Source organism: Equus przewalskii, chromosome 21 (genome assembly GCF_037783145.1).
Source record: "Equus przewalskii isolate Varuska chromosome 21, EquPr2, whole genome shotgun sequence".
Taxonomy (NCBI): domain Eukaryota; kingdom Metazoa; phylum Chordata; class Mammalia; order Perissodactyla; family Equidae; genus Equus; species Equus przewalskii.
In genome coordinates, this window is record NC_091851.1 from 48,785,809 (window position 1) to 48,805,356 (window position 19,548).

General features: G+C 60.1%; 1 long non-coding RNA gene across 1 annotated transcript; it reads left to right on the plus strand.

The window, feature by feature from the left end:
* The first annotated feature begins 9,957 nt into the window (after positions 1–9,957).
* Positions 9,958–18,911, plus strand: LOC139078017 (uncharacterized). Its single transcript, XR_011530698.1, has 3 exons — positions 9,958–12,025; positions 12,787–12,961; positions 18,479–18,911. It is a non-coding gene; the product is annotated as an uncharacterized lncRNA (long non-coding RNA).
* The last annotated feature ends 637 nt before the right edge of the window (positions 18,912–19,548 follow it).

Genomic DNA, 19,548 nt, shown 5'->3' on the forward strand with positions numbered 1-19,548 from the left:
CCCAACTGGCTCTGAGGGCTATTCTGGGAGAAAGCTGAGCGCAGGGCCAGTTGTAGGCTCTGGGTGGAGATCAGGGCCCCACAGCCTGGGCTTGGACAGTGGCCCAGGAATTAGCCCCTTGTCCAGGAGAGGGCCTGGCTGGGCTGCAGTGCCTGGGGCCCGGGAGCTGGGCAGAGCTGGAGGCCTTGTCAACTCGTGTCCTGACCTCAGGGCTGCAGGAAGCTCACCCGCCCTCCAGAATAGAGGCCTCAGTGAGTGGAAGACTCGTGCCCTCCACTGCGTCGAGATGACATGGCTGGAGGCCCCTCCCTGACGACCAGGGCAGGCGTTCACCCTGGAGAAGTGTGCAGGGAGGTGAGCTGGGTGCCTGAGCTGAGCTCTCAGGCAAGGACTGTGTGAGGGGGCTTCTCTGGGAGGAGGCCACACAGAGTGAGGCAGGAAAAACTGAAATTATGGAGGTCAGCAAATGGGGCAGTGGGGCCCGGCTTTGCCAGGACTCCCTGAGAAACAGAAAGCAGCTTCCAGAATTGTCTGTCTTAGCAGGGGAAGCAGGAACATTTACCCACGGGCTCCGCTCCCCTTGCCTAGAGGCGCCTCTGGGGCTGGATGGTGAGCAGCCACAGAAACAGGCAATGCCTGAGAAGCTGAGGGAAAGCGACGATGGTGGCAGGCACCAGGAGTAGGGCGTGGTCAGCTAGAAGGGACAGGAAGCCTGCAGGCCATGCCCCTCTCCACAAGGCTGCACTTGGAGGAAAGGCCAAGTGGGCAGACGTGGGCACCAGCTGCCCCACTGTATCTCCCCCTAGGTGAGAGCCTGGAGCCTCCCTATAGAAGACAGACTTCCTCTGGCCAGGACAGGCAGCACAGCAATACCCTACCATCCGGGACACTGCATGCAGTTGGGGACCCGGGGCCTGGCTTGTCCACGGTGGCTGTGAAACCACAGCTTGTCCTGAATGGTCATTGGTGGGAGTGGATCTGATGGAGGTTGGGATGTGCATGCCTTTCCATGTGGTGGGCCTGGCCTGTCGGGGGAGACCCCACCTGCCCTGGCTGGAGGTGGGCTGAGAGCCTCTGCTGCCCTCTGTACAGCCCTCCTGGCCTGGTGGCCTTTCCTGAGCCCAGTGGACCAGGCGTGGGGCCAGCATGGGCATGAGGGTAGAAATGCACTACACGCTCCATGCTCTTGCCTGCCCATCAGGTCTGTACGGAGCGCCCACTCTGTGCCAGGCTCTGTGGAGAGGTCAGCCTGCAGGGAAATGCCAGCTGGCATGTGTGAATCCTCAAGGGCATGCCAGGGACTTGGGCTGAAAAGAACTGGTAAGGGGTTGAGGTGCACTGGGGGCCTGTCCTGAGCCTCACCCCCTCCAGGGAGTCACCCAGGGCTGACCCTCTGCACCCGTGCTGGTTCCTCAGCAGGACTGCCCTTTCTGGGGATGCAGGTCCTCACTGACCTTGAGCCCCCCTCTGCAGACACCGATGGCAGGTTCTGCACAGATTGTTGTGCCAGTGTGCCCACGCCCGTGCTCCCTCCTCACAGCTCTGGGAGGGGCACGCAAGGGCCACCATCGAGGGCACCCTCAGCCGACCCTTTTGTGTCCTTCCAGCAGCTCTTCTGGGCCCAGAGCATCTGTGTGGGTGCTGGGGCTCCTGGGTGGGGTGTCCCTGCCATCACCATCATCACCATCACCACTACCATCATCATCACTGTCGCTGTCATCACCATCACCACTGTCACCATCACCATCAGCTTCACCATCATCACCATCATTATCACCATCACCGTCAATCACCGTTAGAGACAAGCACACATAACTGGTGCAGGAACTGTAATCTTACTGCCTGTTTTAAGATGAAGAAACCATCCGATGATTTTTTCTTTTTCGGTGAGGAAGATTGGCCCTGAGCTAACATCTGTTGCCAATCTTCCACTATTTTGTATGTGGGACACCACAGAGCATGGCATGATGAGTGGTGTGTATGTCTGCATCTGGGATCAGAACCTGCAAACGCCGAGCCACCAAAGCGGAGTGCGCAAAACTAACCACTACACCACCAGGCTGGCCCCCCGATGATTACTTTCCATAACTACCCTAAAGCCAGGCCTGAGGTCACCTGGCTCAGGCTCCAGAGGCCAGAACTCTAGCCGTGGTGCTGGGCCCCAGAGCCTGTGCTCCTGACCATGGCTGCCTCTCGGCGGGAGCTGCTTCCGGGGCGCAGTGGGATTCAGAGCCATGACGGAGCGGGGTGGGCATGGGGTTGGGAGGTGAGTAAGCAGTCGCTCTTACGGGAGGCACAGAAACGACGCAGTAGCTGGGGGGCCATGTGGGCTGGGGGACTGGCTGCTGGGAGGGTTCTGGGGAGAGGAAACATCGAAGGGACAGCTGCAGGGCGATGTCCCAGGTGGGGCAGGGCTGTGGGATCCTGTGTCCAGGGGCACACCTCATCAAGCTACGATATCTGGGAGGGGCTGCTGAACCCGTGAATTACAGAGTGGTGTGCATGTGTGTGCGTGTGTCTGTGTGTGTGAGTGTGTCGTGCACGTGTGTGCTCGAACGTGTGTGCAGGAAGCCCACACCTCACAAAGGCCTTTGACTCACAGTCCGTTTGTGACAACCGAGCAGAGCCGTGTGCAGAGGAGGGCAGGCCAGCCCTTCCCTCGTGCATTTCCGCAGATGGGGCTCCTGTGAGCTGAGCTCCCTGACCTCCTCTGGGCCGGCCATGGGTGCTCAGGCGTGTCAGTCTGGCACCCAGTATCCTGCCCGCCGTGCTGAGTCGATGCCACCTGTGTGATCCTAGGATTTGCTGTCAGGGAGGGGGGCCTCTCCATCCTGGGCACAGAGCAAGGAGGGGGAAGGGCTCCGGGGTCCTGCGCACAGCAGATGCTCCTTCATCATTGCAGAGACCTGTGATGGGGGCTCTGGGTCACCAGGGCACTTTGACCAGAGGGTGGGTGCAGCCTAAGCCTTTTGGGGGCTGCTGACTCTTACGTGTTGTGAATTGCTTGAATGAATGAGGTCAGATATAAATAAAAGAAAACGCAGGAGAGATGGTTTACTGAAATAGCCGTGATCCACATCAGGGGAGAGCATCTTTGAAGTGTGGTTGCCTGAGAGAAACCTGTCCTCCTTGCCCGCTGTGTCCTGGGCTTAGCCGACTTCTGGAAGGCGGGGTCACCGGGTGCTCTCCCCATCTCCTCCGCAGAGGGACACTGCACACCAGGTCTGCTCCCCTGCACACCGGCCTGCCCCTGCTCAGGCACCTCCCACCTGAACCGCTGCTGCCCTCCCAGACAGCAACGTCTGTGGCCTATGTAGGCCGTGGTCCCCACGAAGTTGAATTTAGAGGGTCTCTCGCCTGCAGCAAGGCCTTCTTGTGGGGCCTCATCTCACTCAGCCCACGAGGCCACATTCTTCTGTGCAGTAGCCACATGTTCTGCGCCAGCGGGGGCCTGCTCCCTCTGCCTCTCGTCCCTCACTCTTGTGCTCCCCTCTGCCTGGGGTCTCCATGCCCTGACGGCCACAGTCTCGCTCCCTCAGGGCCTCCGAGTGCCACCTTCTCAGGAGGCCGCCCCTGACCACCTGACGTAAAGCTGCAGCCCTGCCCCGAGCTGAGCACCTCCCGTCCCTGGCACCAGGGGAGCCCCATGTGCCAGCAGGAGCCTGGCCCTCGGAGACGTCCTCTCGGGGGGCCCCCAGGCACCCTGATTTACCCTTTGCTGTGTCTTTAATGCTTGAGCACTGACCCCCACACAGTCGGGGCTCAAAAGTATTTGTGGCAGAAGGAGTTAACAAACGAACCAGATGTTTGTCCCAGGAGACGGGCCTCAGGCGGACCAGTGGGAGCATAAGCCCTCTGACGGGGGCAGGTGTGCGGCTGCCCAGTGCCGACGGGCACAGGACGGAGCAGTCAGAGGACCCTCCGGCTTCCCAGGCCCCCAGCCTTGGGGAGGGACGGAGCCAATGGCAGAGACCCACAGGAAAGGCCAGAAATAATGGAAGTCTATTCAGGAGGGCCCCCTGGCCAGCCCACCCAGAAACCAGAGAAAGGAAGTCTGCAATGTCCACGGAGGCCGGGGCGCCCAGTGCTGCTGCAGCCCCTCCTCTGGGACCCAGTCCTGTTTCTTTTCTTCCGGGTTCGTTGGTGCTGGGCAGTGAGTCTGAGCAAGGGCTCCTTTCCCGTGTCCTGGACTCCAAGAGGTGGGAAAGCAGGGACGCCCATGGGGGTCTCTTCCTGCAGGGAAAGCAGTGGCCCCCATCCGGGCAGGGACGCCATGGGTGGCTGCACGGGAGGGCTCTGGACCTGCTCTCATGTCCTGCATTTCCTTAACACGGCAGTGGTATTTCAGGGCCTTTCGCGATGCTGGGCCTAATTAGAGGTCTTGAAAACAGTGTTTCTGCTAGGCACCTAACACAGCGACAGGTCAGCTTGGAAAACAAGAAGTGTGCAAAGGCCAGGTGGACTGGCAGCCATAGCTGTGAAGAGACGCTCATGTCCCTTGAGTGCTGGGGAAATGCGGACGTTTGGTGCCAGACGGCCCTCCTGATTAGACTTCCATCGGCTCCGGAGGGACCTGCTGAGGCAGCGAGGAATCCACGGCAGCTCAGCCAAGCTTTGAGCCCGGGCACTTTGCAAAGAGACTGGACCCCGTGCGGCTGTCCCCATGGACGGGCTCCAGATGCCAAGGCCCCGCCTGTCTGTCCCCCTGCACGCCATCCTCTTCCTGCCAGTCCCTGCCCGCCCTCCCTCCCTCCCCTCTGGCTCCCCTGGCCTCTCTCTCCTCCACCCGCCCAAGAGGCAGAGGAAAGAGACAGCTTCAGGGTTTGGGGCAGGACAATTCTAAGGCTGCACTTCCCTCATCACAGGATCCACCCCGGACTCGACTCACGATAATAACATGCTGCTTAAAAAGCTGTTCAGCTGAGAAAGTCGGATGTCATGTCTTTTCCAAAAAAAGGCTTTAATGGCCCCAAAATGGATGACTAGAAGAAGTCTGGAAGGGGAAGGAAGTGAGCACTTACTGTGTTTCTCGGTGACATCTCGATTCTCAGGAAGCCTGCAGGTGGCAAAGGCCACCCTCCCAGCATGGACGCCGTGCCTGTGCTTGGACGCCGCCTTGCAGAGCCTGAGCTGGCTGGCCATTGTCGTTGTCACACCTGGACGTGGGACCCAAGGGCAGCGTTCCCATCCCACACACTGTTTTGTTTATTTACTGTGTTCATAGGTGTCAGTGTCCCCCGATGGGGCGTGGAGCATGGCGGGCACGTGGTAGGAAGACAGACGTGGGAGGGGGCCTTGGGGAGGAGGGTTGGGGGCTCTCTGAGAGTATAGGCTGTGAGCTGAGCCCCCACAGGCCCTGTTCCTTGGAGTCGGGGGCACCTTCCTCTCACTCCGCCTGGAACCAGGGCCCATGGAAAAGCTTGGTGCTTGGGGTCTTCCTTCTGGCCCAGTGTGCCTGGAGCAGAGGAAGACGGGAGGCAGGGCTCCCTAGAAGCAGGGCCTGGAGGTGGTTCAGGGTCACTGTGTATGGAGGGAGGGAAGCAGGAGAAGAGGGGCCCCAAGAGGGGTCTCAGGAAGCACAACCTCAGCCTGACCCCAGGGCGGCTCTGGGGCATGCACCCCACCAAGTTGTCCTGCCTCAGGGCCGGGGGCCAGGCTTTGCACCCCCATCTCAGGCAGCTGCTGCTGCCTGTGACCCAGGGGGAAGCTCTGTGAGCATGCAGGCCGGTGATCCTGTCAGCTGGGGTGATGCTGGGGACGCTCTCACCATTGGGATCTGGCAGGCAGGACACGCGGTGTTCCCCGACATGGCGGTCCGTGCTCCCCCGGTGCCTCCTCTGCCCCAGCAAGCATGGGCTCACCACCCTGATATGGCAGCCTTTGGGGTGCTTAGCTGGGCCCCCACAAATGCAAGTCTTCTGCTTCTGCAGCCACAGAGTGGAGCTACACTTCCCACCCCGACCTGCCCTGCTGCAGCTCGGGGGCCCGGAGGCCTGGGTCTCTGTCTGGCACCCCATAGGCCTTGACCGTCCTTGTCCTTCCCGGGTTGCCACTGGTCCTGCCTGTTTGGCACGTCCCAGCCAACACCACCTCCTGGAGCCTCTGCAGCGCTGCCGGCCGGCTGGGTAGGGCTCGAGTCCCGCAAAGTTGTGCTGACAACGCGCTTCCAGGAACTCGAGGTCCTCCCGTGCTCGAGAGGAACCGGCTGTTGAAGGGGGTTCTGTGGTGGGTGCTTGTGTAGCAGGAGCCCCTCCCCCTCTCCAGGATGGTGCAGAAGGAGCCAGCCTTCCTGGGAAGGGGCTGTGGTCGCTGGCGGCAGGCAGGCCATTCAGGAGCCAGAGCCTGGATGAGCGTGCTCACCACCACCACGTTTACTCTGCGTGAGTATCTGGAAATTAAACTAACGTGTCAAGCTAGTGATTTCACAGAAAATTTTGCTCAGGTGCAAAGCTAAACGATGTATTTAAATCAATTCATTAATTTAACTGGAAAACCCGTGACTGTCTAAGGCTGGGCTCCCCCAGAAGTAGATCCCGAAACAAGGGTGGGAGGGTGTCAAAGCGTTGTAACAAATGACTTCAAACTAGGCAAACAAAGATTTCTTCTCCATCCTGGAGGCCGGGAGTCAGAAGTCAGGGCTGTGTCCCTCTGGGGCTCTGAGGGGGTCAGCACCTTCCCCAGCTCCCGGTGCTGCCGCAGCCCTCCGTGTCCTTGGCTTGCGGACGCCTCACCCCCATCTCCGTCTCCGTCATCACCTGGCGTTTTTTCTGTGCCCATGTCTGCTTTTCTTTGTCTTAGAAGGACACACGTCGCTGGATTTAGAGCCGCTGGAATGCAGGACAATCTGGCCTGGAGATCCTTACCTTAATTCCAGCTGCAAGGATGCTTATTGCAAATAAGATCGCGTTCTGAGGTCTGGGTGGGCATATTCTGGGAGGCCACGGTTCAGCCCGCCACAGGAGGACACATCGTTTGTTTCGGAGGTGAGCCCTGGAGCACCAGCGGGCAGATGCGGAGTGAGCAGGGCAGCCAGTGACCATGTGGTCACCGAGCAGGGCAGCAGGGCAGACGGCTGGGAGGCGCTTAGAGTGGTCTCGCCAGGCCTGGCTGCGGCTGCCCCCGGGCCTGAACTCCCAGGAGCGGTGAGTACCAGGGTGAGTGGGCATGGATGTCCTGCCTCGACAGGCAGATGTGGATGGTCTGTGGACGGCACGGCCATGTCCCGGCAGAGGCACTGGCTCCCACAGGGACATCTCAATTCGAGGATTCCCGGCCCACCTGGGTGGCCTGTGTGTTATGGAGTTAAAGTGGGTGGTGGTCCTGGCTGGGGGACAGCAAGGGAGAGATGCGGCACAGAGGCAGGCAGCTGGGGCCCGACCGTGCCGTGGTCCCTGAAGGGCGAGAAGCCCAGGCCGTCGTCTCCCCAGAAACCCGGAGCTGGGCTGCCGCTCAGGTAGAGGCGGCGGCGAAAGGCATGAGAGGTGCCCCGAGGGGACAAGGGCCCCCAAGTCCAGCACTGGAGGGAGGAGCCGGCGGGGTCTGCCCCCTAAGACCCCAGGCCGGCCGCCCCCCCCGCCCCCCGCACGGCCTGGAAGGGCAGGAAGCCAGCTGTGTCCTCCTTCTCTCTTTCCTTCCTTCTTTCCTTCCTTCTTCCCTCCTCCCTTCCTGCCGGCCCTTCTGCCTGGAGGAGGTCCATGGGATGCACACAGAGCCCTCCCAGCGGTGGCAGTGTGCAGGGCGGGCATTCATGCTGGGGCAACACGTTGCCTTGTTCTACTCACCAGGCAGTGTATCTATTTGCAAGGTCCACAAATAATGACAAATTGCGAGAAGTGGCACTGGGACATGGGTGGGCAGTGGTGTGGGGGGCTCAAGGCTACATGAGGTCTTCATGAGGAGTGAGGGCCTGCAGGGAAGAGCATTTCAGGCAGAGGGAACAGCATTGTGAAGGCCTGGAGACAAGAGGAGGCAGAGCCTGTCCAAGGCCCCAAGCAGAGCCAGGTAGGGGGGTGGCTGAGAGTCAGGGGGAGGTGGGAGTGGGTGGTGGGTGGCTTGGGAGTCTGGGGGGCCGAGCAGGTGGGAGTGGGGGTGCGTGGGTTGAGTGGGGCAGCCACAGTCACTCTCACGCCCTGTAATGATGTTGGTCGGCTGGCTCACTGTAGTGTTACCCCACCATGATATGGGGCTGGAGCAGGGGGCCTGGGGGTCTTTGGTCCCAGCATTGCAGGCCCTGTCTTATGGCCCCTCAAAAGGGACTGTCCCTGAGGTCCAGGAAGATCCTGGGGATCAAAGCCAGGGTCTGCAACACCCAGCAGGAGGCTCCCGGCCCCAAGTCCCTGCAGGCTCGCTCCTCCCCTCCCCTTCCTGGGGGGACACACCTGCCTTTTCTTTCCAGAGGACAGAAGCCTCGCCCTGGACTCTGCATCTCTCTGGACTTTTCCCCTGGACCTTCCTGGGCCCAGAGGCCCTCCCTCCACCCCCATGGCCTTTGCAGGGCCTGGAAGCTCCACTTTCTTGCCCTGTCTGCCCACCCTGCTGGGGGCTCGGGATGCCCCTCCTCCACCGCTTGCCTCTGCGGGTCTGCGCCCGGGACAGCTGAGTGGGGTGGATCCGACACTCCAGTCCTGGGAGGAGAGCCACCCCCTCCAGGTGCCAGCCCCGCTCTCCCCACCACTTCCAGGCAGGCTCCCCCCGACTCGTCCAACACCCCTGCGAAACGAAGGGGGATCTATTTTGTTTGTAAAAAGCTGATTATCATAGATAAATGTATCTAATTAGTCTCATTTGCTGACATACAAGCCTTTAATTGCAAGTAGAATAATTAGACATATCTGCATATGCAAATGAACACAGTTATATCCTATGTCAGTCTTTAACATGATTCCTCCAGAGACAAATAATTCTCTCTGTTTCAGGAGAGAATATGATATATTAATTTACATAGACAAATAACTTTATTTAGAACCAGCGACTCTCTTGTTTGTTTACATGAAGTCATAACGGGAGAGCTAGCACCCTCTCATGTGGAAGGAACATCCGGGGGGATGCTGATGCTCCAGGCGGAGCCCCCGCGAGCCTCCCACTGGGTGGCACCCCAAGGTTGGGGCTTCCTTGGCCCTCCTGGACCCTGGCTCCAAGCTCATCTGCCCACCCCCGCTAGGTGACGGGGCGGGTATGATGGCTGGTGCAGCCCTGGAAGTCTGCAGCCCGGCCCAACGCGGGGTAGTGGCGTCCCTTCCTGGGGCTGTGAGCCGCATACTAATGGGGCTGCCGGCCCCTGGGTCCTGGCTTCAAACAGCACTGCAGCCCATGCCCTTCCAGGCCAGGTCAGTGGCCACCCTCCCTGACAGTGTTGTGCACAGCAGCCTCAGGAAAAGCCTGGGGTGCCTGGCTTTGGGGGAGGCCTTGGGGTCCCCGCTCCATATCAGGCCTCCCCAGCCTCTGCTTATGGCTGAGCCCACTGACTCCTTTGTGACCAGGCAGGGGAGCCCCAGGTGACCACTCCCAGGTGACCGTCCCAGGCATCCTCTGGGTCCATCTGGAGGGGATGCGGCCTGTGAGAGAGTTCAGGGGGCACTGGCCAGGCGAGAGGGAAGGAGTGGTCCTGCTGATGGCATCCTAAAGCAGAGCCGTGCTCCTGGTGCCTGGGCAGTGGGGGCCCGGCCCCTGGACCTTCCGCCTCCCTGGGCCTGGGTGGTCACATGGGCTTCGCTGGGGAGGCAGAGCGTGAGGAATTTGGCTCCAGCGGAAGGAGGACGGCACATTCCCTGCTTTCCAGAAGGCTTCTGCAGCAGCCCCTTCACCCCCTCCCGTTGCCATGGCAACCAGCTCGGTGATGCTGACTGGAGCTGACACCGTCCCAATTCGCTGCCGTCCCCTCCCTCTCCCCGCCCCCAGCCAGGAGCGCAGTGGGCCCTCATGGCCAGCAGAGGGCAGCAGTGGGCCAGCCACCCCGCAAGGTGGGGGCTGTAGGGGGACCTCACTGGATGTAGACCCTGCATTTCAGGGTCTCCATGTCCCCTCCAGAGGCCAGAGGCCAGCACCCTGTGGAGAGAGGTAGGCAGGTGGCAGCCATTAGCTGGTGTGTCTACTTCTACGACCTGTGTGACCCTCCGCCTGTCTGGGGCATTTGTCTTTGGCAGGGCTGCAGGGACAGGGTCTCGGGGCCCCCACCAGGACCCCAGGCTCTCATCTGCTCACTGGCCTGTTCACTCACTTGCTTACGCAGTCATCCCCCCATCCATTCATCCTCACACACGGGGACAGCAGCCCTTCCCGGCTCAGACGTCTGCTGGAGGCGACACCTGGCTGCTGCTCTGAGCCGGGACCCAGCCTGGCGGCAGGCGCTGCCACGTCCCCCGTGGTCTCAGAGCGGGACACTGTGGCCCAACCTCCCTGTCATTTCTTTTTTGAAGTTTCCCCTCCTCTGTGGTTATCTGACATCTTAACTACAAGAAAGACAATATATCCCCGTGATTTTCTTTCCAATTCAAGTAATGCATCAGCTGAAGAAAGAAGAGAATTTCAGGAAGAAAGGAGGCAGTGCGGCCTTGAAAGCGCTGCAGGTGTGCATGTTGAGACCTCTCAGGACGCACCGGAACAGGGCCGACACCCTCCAACGGTGGCTGCGGCTTGGAGGGGAGGAAGTGTCCGCAGAGCACGTTGAGCTCTGTGAGCCCGGCCGAGGCTCAGGGCCGAGGACAAAGAGTTAACCGCCCTCTCTTCCTGGGGGGCTGTGGCCCAGACGACACCCCCAAACCCTGCCCTGGGGATCTGGCAGGCCAGAGGGAAGCCAATTTAGACTAGCTTCAGAAACAGGGGGCTCTGCTAGAGGAGAGAGGGTCTGCGCCCCAAAGGGGGTGCCACTGCCCGACCACCGCTTGCCCTGTATGTGCCCTGTGTGCATGCACGAGTGTGCTCTGAATGAGTGCCTCGGTGTGAATATGTGCTTGTGTGTGCTCATGTGTACGTATGCACGTGTGCGAGTCTATGAATGTTTTGTGCTCTGTGCACATATGAATGCAAGTGTATGTGTTTGTGAGTGTGCACAACACGTATGCACATGTTAACATGTGCATGTACTGCATGCTCTGTGTGAGTGGTTACACATATGGGTTGTGCACACATGCATGTGCAGCTGTGCTCTGTGCATGCATGTGTGTGCATGTGTGTAGGAGTGTGCTCAGATGCACTGACCAGGGCCTGGCACATACCCTTCCCCAAGTACTTACGGCCAAGTCCTCAGTGTGGACCCCCTTTCTGAGCCAACAGCGGCTACATTGTGGTCAGCATGGCTGATCGATGGTGACTCACTGGTTGGTTGACTGACTGCAGAGGCCTCCATGCCCCTCCCCCTCACGGCCACCAAGCCACTGCCCCTTGTCCCAGGTGGTGGGCCCCGCAGGCTTGACCTGGTCCTGCGACAGTGGAGCACGTGGAGTTGGAGATGGGAAGCCTGCGTGACTGCTGCCCTTGTTCCGCTCCTCTCCCATGTGGAGCTGGCCTTGCAGGTGAGGAGGCCGCAGAGGCTGGCGAGGACCCTTCAGTGCTGCTCGGGTCGGCCGGGCAGGAGGGAGGCTAGCAGCACTGGCACGGGTGCGCTGGGCGCCCACTGCGGGAAAGAGCTGCTCCTCGGAGGATGAAAGAGATCTCTCCAGGGCGATTGGAAACCACCGGCCCCTCCTGGTGTGCGGGCGGACAGGTGTGTGCACACGTGGCAGGCACACCCTGGAGCCTCTCTGTGCTGTCTTTCCCTCACGGGGCCCCTGCTGTAAGCCGTGTGGATGTCAGCCCGCCCCCCGTCCTGGCCTGGTCCTCAGCACCAGGTTTTAAGGGCGGGTGAGCGGCCAGGCTCTGTGCGTGCTGCCTCTGCAGAGCCTCTGAGTGTCCTTGACTTGGTGTCGGCCGCAGCAGCATGCGCCAGTTGAGGACGACAGTGATCTCGGAGGATGCGTGGTCTTCAGCTGCCCCTGGGAATGCACTGTCTTCGGGCTCACATGGCAGAGCTGCGGCCCAGGCTCAGCAGGTCAGTAGACTCCTAGGCTGCGCCTGGAGGATCCTGGGGAGGGGGCATGGCGCACGGAGACCCCAGTGCCTGCCCTCTCATTGGTTTGTGGGTCTTTGGCTCCATCTCCAGCCCCCACGTGACACCCATCACGTGGCCAGTGGGCTTCATTTGTCACAGTGCCCTGGGGGGAGGGAATCCAGTTCCCGGGCCCCGTTCTGCAATTGCATCCTTTGAGAGGGGTCTTGTCCCTGAGAGGGCTTGATGTGGTCACCTGAGGTCACAGAGGGTCCAGGGCAGGTGGCACAAAGGGAGGTGCTTTTTGGATGGCGCCTGGGGTGGAGGTTGAAGCTTAGAAAATCTTGCACAGAAAGGCACTTCCTGAGACTGGGGGAATCAATGTCTGGATATTAAAAGAGCTGAGTTGATCGTGGCCACTGGTGGGCGGCTGACCCTCCTCCTGTGTGAAGCTGCGTCTCTGCCGAGCTGCTCCTGAGCTCCCGGGGAGAGCGCCTGTGCTCCCTCCAAGAGCAGTGTTATTCTGGGGCCTCGACTGCTGAGCACCCGCCTCCAAGACGCCCGCGGTTGTGCACCCCCTTCCCTCTGGGGCACCGGGGGCATTGTTTTGGACAGAGTGCACCCTCCTGGCTGGCCCAAGGGTTCCATACTGAGATCCTCTGTCTCTCCAGCCACAGCTAGGGCCCCCTCTGCCCCTGGAACGGGCGAGGTGGGGGGACTTCCTCCACTGTGATTAACATTCTCCTCTTTCTCCCTTCACCCAGCCTCCTGTCTCAGGCTCTGCGAGAAGGAGGAGGAAAATGAAGAGCAGGAGGAGCCCAGGACCCAGAGGCTGACAGACAGGCCAAGCAGAGTGCGGGCTGGAGTGTTTTAACCAGAGCCGCAGCCAGCCAGCCAGCCGGGCGGGAGGTGCCCGTACCCCGGAGGACCAGAACCCAGGTGTGTGAGGATAGCACAACAAGGGGGACCGGAAGGCTGTCCTGCTGTCCTCAGATGGCCTTTCTGGCCCCACACCCTAAGGCAGGTGGTGGGGACCGGTCATTTGGAGGAGGTGTGGGGTGAGGGTGGTCAGGCTGAGCTCCCAGTGATGGGGCGCTGATCTCCGCCTGCCTCCTGCACAGACGAAACCCAGAGGGTCAGCCCTGTGTTCCCGTCCATCCTGGGACTTTGGAAGGGAAGCGGGGAAGGAGCCCCAAGCTTCTGGGCTGCCTCGCACCGGTGTCCCAGCCCCAGTCTCAGAGCCGGTGGGCTTGCACTCGGGGCTTCCGCAGCTGGGAACCCTGGGTGTCTGGCCCTCCTGTCACTCAGGGGCGTGACTGGAGAGCAGCCAGGGTGGGGTGGTCTTGCACTGTCCCCAGGACTGTTCTACTTTATCTCTAAGGAGGCACCAAGGCCACACAACCTGGGGGGCTTGGCTGGGGGGCCACACTCTGAGAGCTGAAGGCCGTGCCTGTGGCTCTGCTGTCTGTCCTCTGCAAGGCTTCCTGCTAACCTGCGTGGGCTGGGGTCCCACAAGGGGCACGGCCCCTTCACATCAGCAGCTAACGTGGTTTGCACACAGAGGGGCTGGGCGTCCCACACAGGGATCAAGCGTGCCCTGGGAGGGGCCTCAGGCAAGTGCTGAGGCGAATGCTGTTTTGGGGTGTGGACGTTGGCGCTTCACGCCCAACGGCCTGGTGACTCTGTTTCTGTGCTTCCCAGCCAGCAGCCCTGGCTGGCTCAGCCCTGCAGAGTGGAGCTGAGAGGACAGCTGCTCACCGTGGCCTCGCCCTGCGTGGTGGGGCCCAGGCAGGAAGATTCTGGAAGGCAGCACAGGGCAGGGCTGATTCCAGGACCACACCCAGCCATGCCCAGGGGAAGACAAATACTTCTCGGGAATACCTGCGCTCAGCTGCTGTGTTGCCCGAAAGCCACAGTGGCTCCTGCGAGGGCAGTCAGGAATCCCGGGCAGGCCCCATGCCCTCATAAGGAAACATCCTATGGCCTTTCCCTGCGGATTTCCGACTGCGAGGGACAGAGCAGGTTGGCTGCAGGGCTGGTGACGCCAGCCGTATGTTATTGATCATGTACCCCCCTCAGCTCCCATCGGGGTCTCATGAACAGTGATTATGAGAAACAGTTTTAAATATTTGCTTTCATGGGATTTCCCTAAATGTGGGATCTGAGGTGTTTCTCCATCAGTTTCTGTCCAGAAACAGTTTCTGGACCAGGCTGGGTCTTTAGACACTGGACCCACAGGCTTCCTCATCCTCTGCACAATTCACGGGGTCCACCCTAATGGAGCAGGACCACACGTCTGTCGGTCACAAGGGGAGGCGTGAGTAAGTTATGAGCATTAGAACAGTCACCTAGAAAGAACGTTTCAAGGGCACGCAATGTCGCTAATTTGGTGGAAAATTAACCTGGAAGCGGGAATGTGCTTCCTTATCAGCTCCAAGACATCAAGGATATGCGGACGCGGGAACGGTCCCCTGGCAGGCTCCACTCCAGGCTCGGCGGGGCCCTCAGGGCCCGTGGAAGGAGGCAGGTTGGCCCTGCTGGAAGCCTGACCCACATTTCGGTCCGTCTTCTGCATTGAGAGGGCTCCTCCTGTCATCTGTAAGTGTGTCCACCCACGTCCTGCAGTGCATCGGCGCAACTTCGAAGGAGTGGCAGCCGTGTTTGCAGGGGGTGCTGGTCCGGGCGCTGTGCTGCTTGCTTCCCCCACATGCTCTCAGCTCAGCCTGGGAGGTGACACTGCCAGCCTGGCCTCCGCTCTGGCCTGTGAGCACCATGGGGGTCTCCGGGGAGCCGTCTGATGGTCTCCATTGTCCAGGATCAGCTGAGGCTGGCATCGGCTTGAAGTTAAAACGGGAAAATGAGAATCTTTATACCTCTGTCAAGGTGTTAATTCTTCCCCAAACTGTCAGAACTGAAATAACTTTAGAAGCCATTGTTCATCACAAGCTCCATTTTTCATGGTTAAAAACAAGTCCTACACTGTCGTCAGAGGATGCCGAAATAACCCTGCCAACCAGGGCGGCTGGGAGAGCGGACGGAAATAAAGGGCTTTGCGGCAGCGCAGCACAGGCACGGCACAGTGCCACGCATCCCCCGCGGCTGCTCCAGCCAGCTCTGCACATCCCTTGCATTCAGTTTTGGGCTTTCTTTGGGCCCAGTTTGCAAACCCGCTGGGCTACTGGGAGGTGAGCCGGGAGGCCAGTGTCCCAGCCACACGCTTGGTGGACAGCCGAAGGCTTCCTTTCCATCAACATTTAAACACGAGCCCCCGTTCCTCGTCCTGTTTCATCTTTAACTGCTGGGATGTGCACAGCAGTCTCCCTGCTCCTGGTCCTCTGCATCCGAGTGGTCTCCTTCTGGCTGGGTGTTTGTGGGAGGGCAGCCTACGCTGTGTGTCTCTGGGCTCAGGATGGGGGTGGGTTCCCCCAGACCTCAGGCTCTGTCACAGGCCAGAGCTGGAGTCAGACTGACCTGTTCTCTCCCCAACTCCTTGTGAGGGGAGCCACCCCTCTGATGGACACACACGCCATTTTGCCAGGCAGCCTTCTCTCCAACTCTGCAATGAATGCCTGAGATGGGTTTTTTCCCCTTGCCTCCCGTCCTCTCTTGGTGATATATTTCAGAGGAGTCGCTGCTCATGAGAGTAAAGCTACCTGGATTTGCTGAAGTACTTGGTGGCTGGGCAGCCCTTTGCCCCATGTGCCTCATCCTGGGCTGGGGAGAGGTCGTGCCCCAGGGGGAGAGGTCGAGGGAGGTCGAGGACTGTGCCTGTCACAAGGATGCGCTGCATTCACAGTGCTGTCCCCTGCTATGCCCCCGAGGCGGCTGGCCTGCGCAGGCCCTGCACACAGCCTGTCGTGGACCTCAGACCTCACGGGCGCTGACGCAGGAGTCTGCCGTGGGCAAGATGGCGGCCACCTCCCCGCTTTCTACCTCTGTGTGGGTGGTTGGTCCTCTAGGGAGGGGGCTCCAGTCCACACCCTCCTGGGGCCCAAGACCCACCCCTGCCGGCAGCTGTAAGGCTCTCCCAGCTGTTAGGTCGCCGCGTGCAGAAGCAGCCCTGCTGGGGACTGTGCGTGATGAGCACACGGGCCACAGAATGTTCTGGGGGGAGGGAGGGGGCACCTGGAACAGCCGCTTCTCTGAACACTGCTCTGTTGTCTTAACTGAAATGAGACCTGCTCAGCCTCACGGCCATTTTTCATTCAGTTTCTTTGCTCAGTTTGGCTAATGCTAAACACTATTTTAAAGTGTCCAACAAGAGGTCAAACCCTCACATCTGAGGTGTTCTCTACTCCCGGGTCACGTAACTGTTTCTCCTGCTCATTTGCCCGGCGCCTCCCGGGCCGAGATCTGTCTATTTTCGTGTGGGTAGAAGGACTCTTTGTCTTGATTCCAGAGCACAAAGCGGAGGATGTTCCTTTCGTAGGGAAGGACTTTGACCTAAAGGTGCTGTGAACTTGTAGGCAAAGCATGACCACAAAATACAGGATTTAAGTTTCCAGAGTTTGTTTAAGAGGAAAATAAACAGCAATATGGCTTGCACTGTCGTTGAAGGGCCTGTAGAGCCAGAGGGGCGACATGTCCTGTGGATCAGAGGTGCATCCGGCAGGGCACGGCCACCGAGAGGCCGCCTGGCGAGAAGTTCTCACTGCACGCTTGGAGTGGGCAGGCTTGTTCTCGTGGCAGGTTCCTCCACTTGCCCTGACCCCCACCCCCATCAGACAGTCCTTGAGCAAGTGGCCCCTGCAGTGAGGGAGATGCTGCGCTGGCCTTCTCACGGGAGCACGTGTCCCAGTCAGACCCCTGCTGGGCCAGCACAGTCGTTTGGTCACTACAGCTGCCCAGATGACACTCTGCTCTGCTTCAGCTAAACCAGGACTCCTGCAGGAAGCACGTCACACACACAGTGAGAGAGCCCCTGCCTTGCAGGACTTAGAAATTCTCGCCGGGCTCCTACAAGGACGTGTCAGGGTGAAAGAGCAGGAGAGGGTAGGCCAGACCTCTTCCCTGTGGAGCTTAGGAGGGTTGGGGGAGGGGGAGATGCCCAAGGGAATGACCACTGACATCCAACTGGGGTGAGGACGTGGGGACACATGCGGGGGATGCCTGGGGGCCGCAGCTCCGAGCAGGGGACCAGGAAGGGCTCCCAGCACAGGGACAGTGGGGCCACGTTGACGGAGGTGGGGGAACATGGCTGCCAGGCACAGCAGGGGACCCTGGGGTGTCTGGCCATCACCTGCTCCAGGCCCCAGGGCTCCAGTCTGGAAAGATCCTGGGGCGAGGTGGAGGGGACAGACTCCACTTCACGCTGAGTCCCCCATGCCTAACGCCGGCTCCTGACTCTCCTCCCCATTCACTCACTGTGCCCCCATTCACTCCTTCCTTCACTCGCTCGCTCAGTCATTCATTCCCTCATTCATCGATTCATTCATTCTTCGTCATTCACACGTTCACTAAGTCACCCCTTGAACAAACTGGGCTGACTATGGGGTGGGTGGGAGGGGTGCGAGGGGTGCGAGGGGCTGCAGGCGCTCCCTGCCCTTTGTGAAGCTTTGATGAGCACCCAGTTGGGAGACACTTGCTGGAGGCCGTTGCAGGCTGGGTGGCGTGTGTGGAGCCCGAGGCAGAGGCAGAACCTGGGTCTAGTGCTGACTTGTGGTCTTTGTCACCTCCCCCTCCCCGCGTCTGTTTGTTCTTCACCATCCCCTCCCTGCACCCCAACCCTCACTCCAGGCAGTGGGAAAGGTGGCTTAATGTCAACAGGTAGGAGTCGGGGCTGGACAGACCCCAGACAAAGAGATGTCACAAAGAAGCATCCACCAGCAACAGCCCAGGTTTCCCCTCCTCTCCCTTCCCACCAGCACCTCCCTGGTCTCCAGCTCCCTGCCCCCTGCCCGCATCTGATGCTGAGGGGCCAAGGGCAGTGGGTGGCTTACAGTGGCCAGGATGGGAGGCAGATGCCCAGGCCTGGGGGTCAGGGCCCCCTGCCCCACCCTACTGAAACCATCTGCTTTCCTGGAGTCCAGAGACACCTAGGCCTCCTGGGGCAGGCAGCGTGGGAAGAAAGGCAAATGGAACATTTCCATAGGAACCACTGCAGAAGTGCCCCCACACGGCAGCTCCAGGATCCTTAACCTTCTCCTGCCCCAAAGGGCTCTGCACTTGTCCTCCCTTCTGGGAAGTCTTTAAGAGATTTTCCCAGGGAAGAGGCAGTTTTTTAGAGGAAAGGAAGTCAGGACAGCCATCCTGGGGTGGGGAGAGGTGGGATTCTGCAGGACGGGCACTCACACGTTGAACAACAAATGGAGGGCCTGACCTTGCTGAGGCAGCTGAGGGAGGGAGAGAGGAGTCCCCACCGGAAGCTCAGAGTGCACATGGGGGGCCCAGGTACGTGGACGTCATGATTCCTTTCTTTCTGGGGAGACGTGGCATTTGAACTGATTTCTTTTTCAGGTGAACAAAGGAGGGAAGGCCGCTCCAGGTGGAGGCCCGCAGACTCCTGGGCCAACGTTCTTGTGGGCTGTCCCCTTGAATCAAACCTCTCCTGCCCACGCCCCTCCATTTGGCCTCGCCCAGGAAGGCAGAGTTGATGGAGAAGCCACTCTGCTGGGCCCCTCGTCACTCTCCATCCTGCCGGGACTCACGCACGTGGAGCATTGATGAGAGTCCTGAGAAGGAGGAAGAGAGAACCCGGTGGTGCAGGCCAGCGATGGGAGGAGCAAGAGAGCTTTGTTCCTAGGTCTCCAGGGCCAGAACATGGAGTCAACCAAGCCACGTTGGATGTAACTGTTGGGATTCATAAAACATCAAGGTTGGGACCTTGGCTGTTCTGCTGTGATCGATGGCAGGGCACAGAAACCACACAATAAAATACGGAGGAAACCTCTGCACTCAGTGCAACCACCTCACCGGCTTACAGGGCGCAGAGCCAACACTGGCCAAGGGGGCTGGGGTGGGGGCGGATGGAGGGCCATGCTCCCTGCCACCCAGTGGAACTGTCCTTTCCTGCAAGTGGCAGCTTCCCCAGAGCACACCCTGGAGCACAGTGAGCCCTCCCCCTGCGTCCACACCCAGCTTCTAAGGGCAGCTGGATCTGCTTCCGTTCAGGAGCTCTAGGCTTTTAAAAACTGCTGGTTAGAGGCCAATTAAAACGCCGGGCCCGGAGAGGCTCATACTGGCCCCAAGGGAGCTGAGCTGTCATCACTCATCAGGGGCACGTGTCAGAAGCCCCATGGAAGACAGCCAGCTCGTAGGAGGCACAAGGCACGTCCTTGCCTGGCTGTTGGCAAAGCCTATTGCAGCCGTCCTGCCCCCCTCCCTCCTGGAGAAGGCTGGGCGCTGTCCCTGGGGCAGCCGAGCTGGCCTGGCCCGCTGTCCGCAGTGCTGGGATCCGTCCGGGACCGAGCGCAGGGCCTGGGGTGCTCTCCAAGGTGCTGAAGATGCAACGCTCCCCCCTTGAATTTCGACCGGCTTCGACAAACGCCAGCTCAGCCGGGCCCCTAACGCATCATGAGTTATGGTTC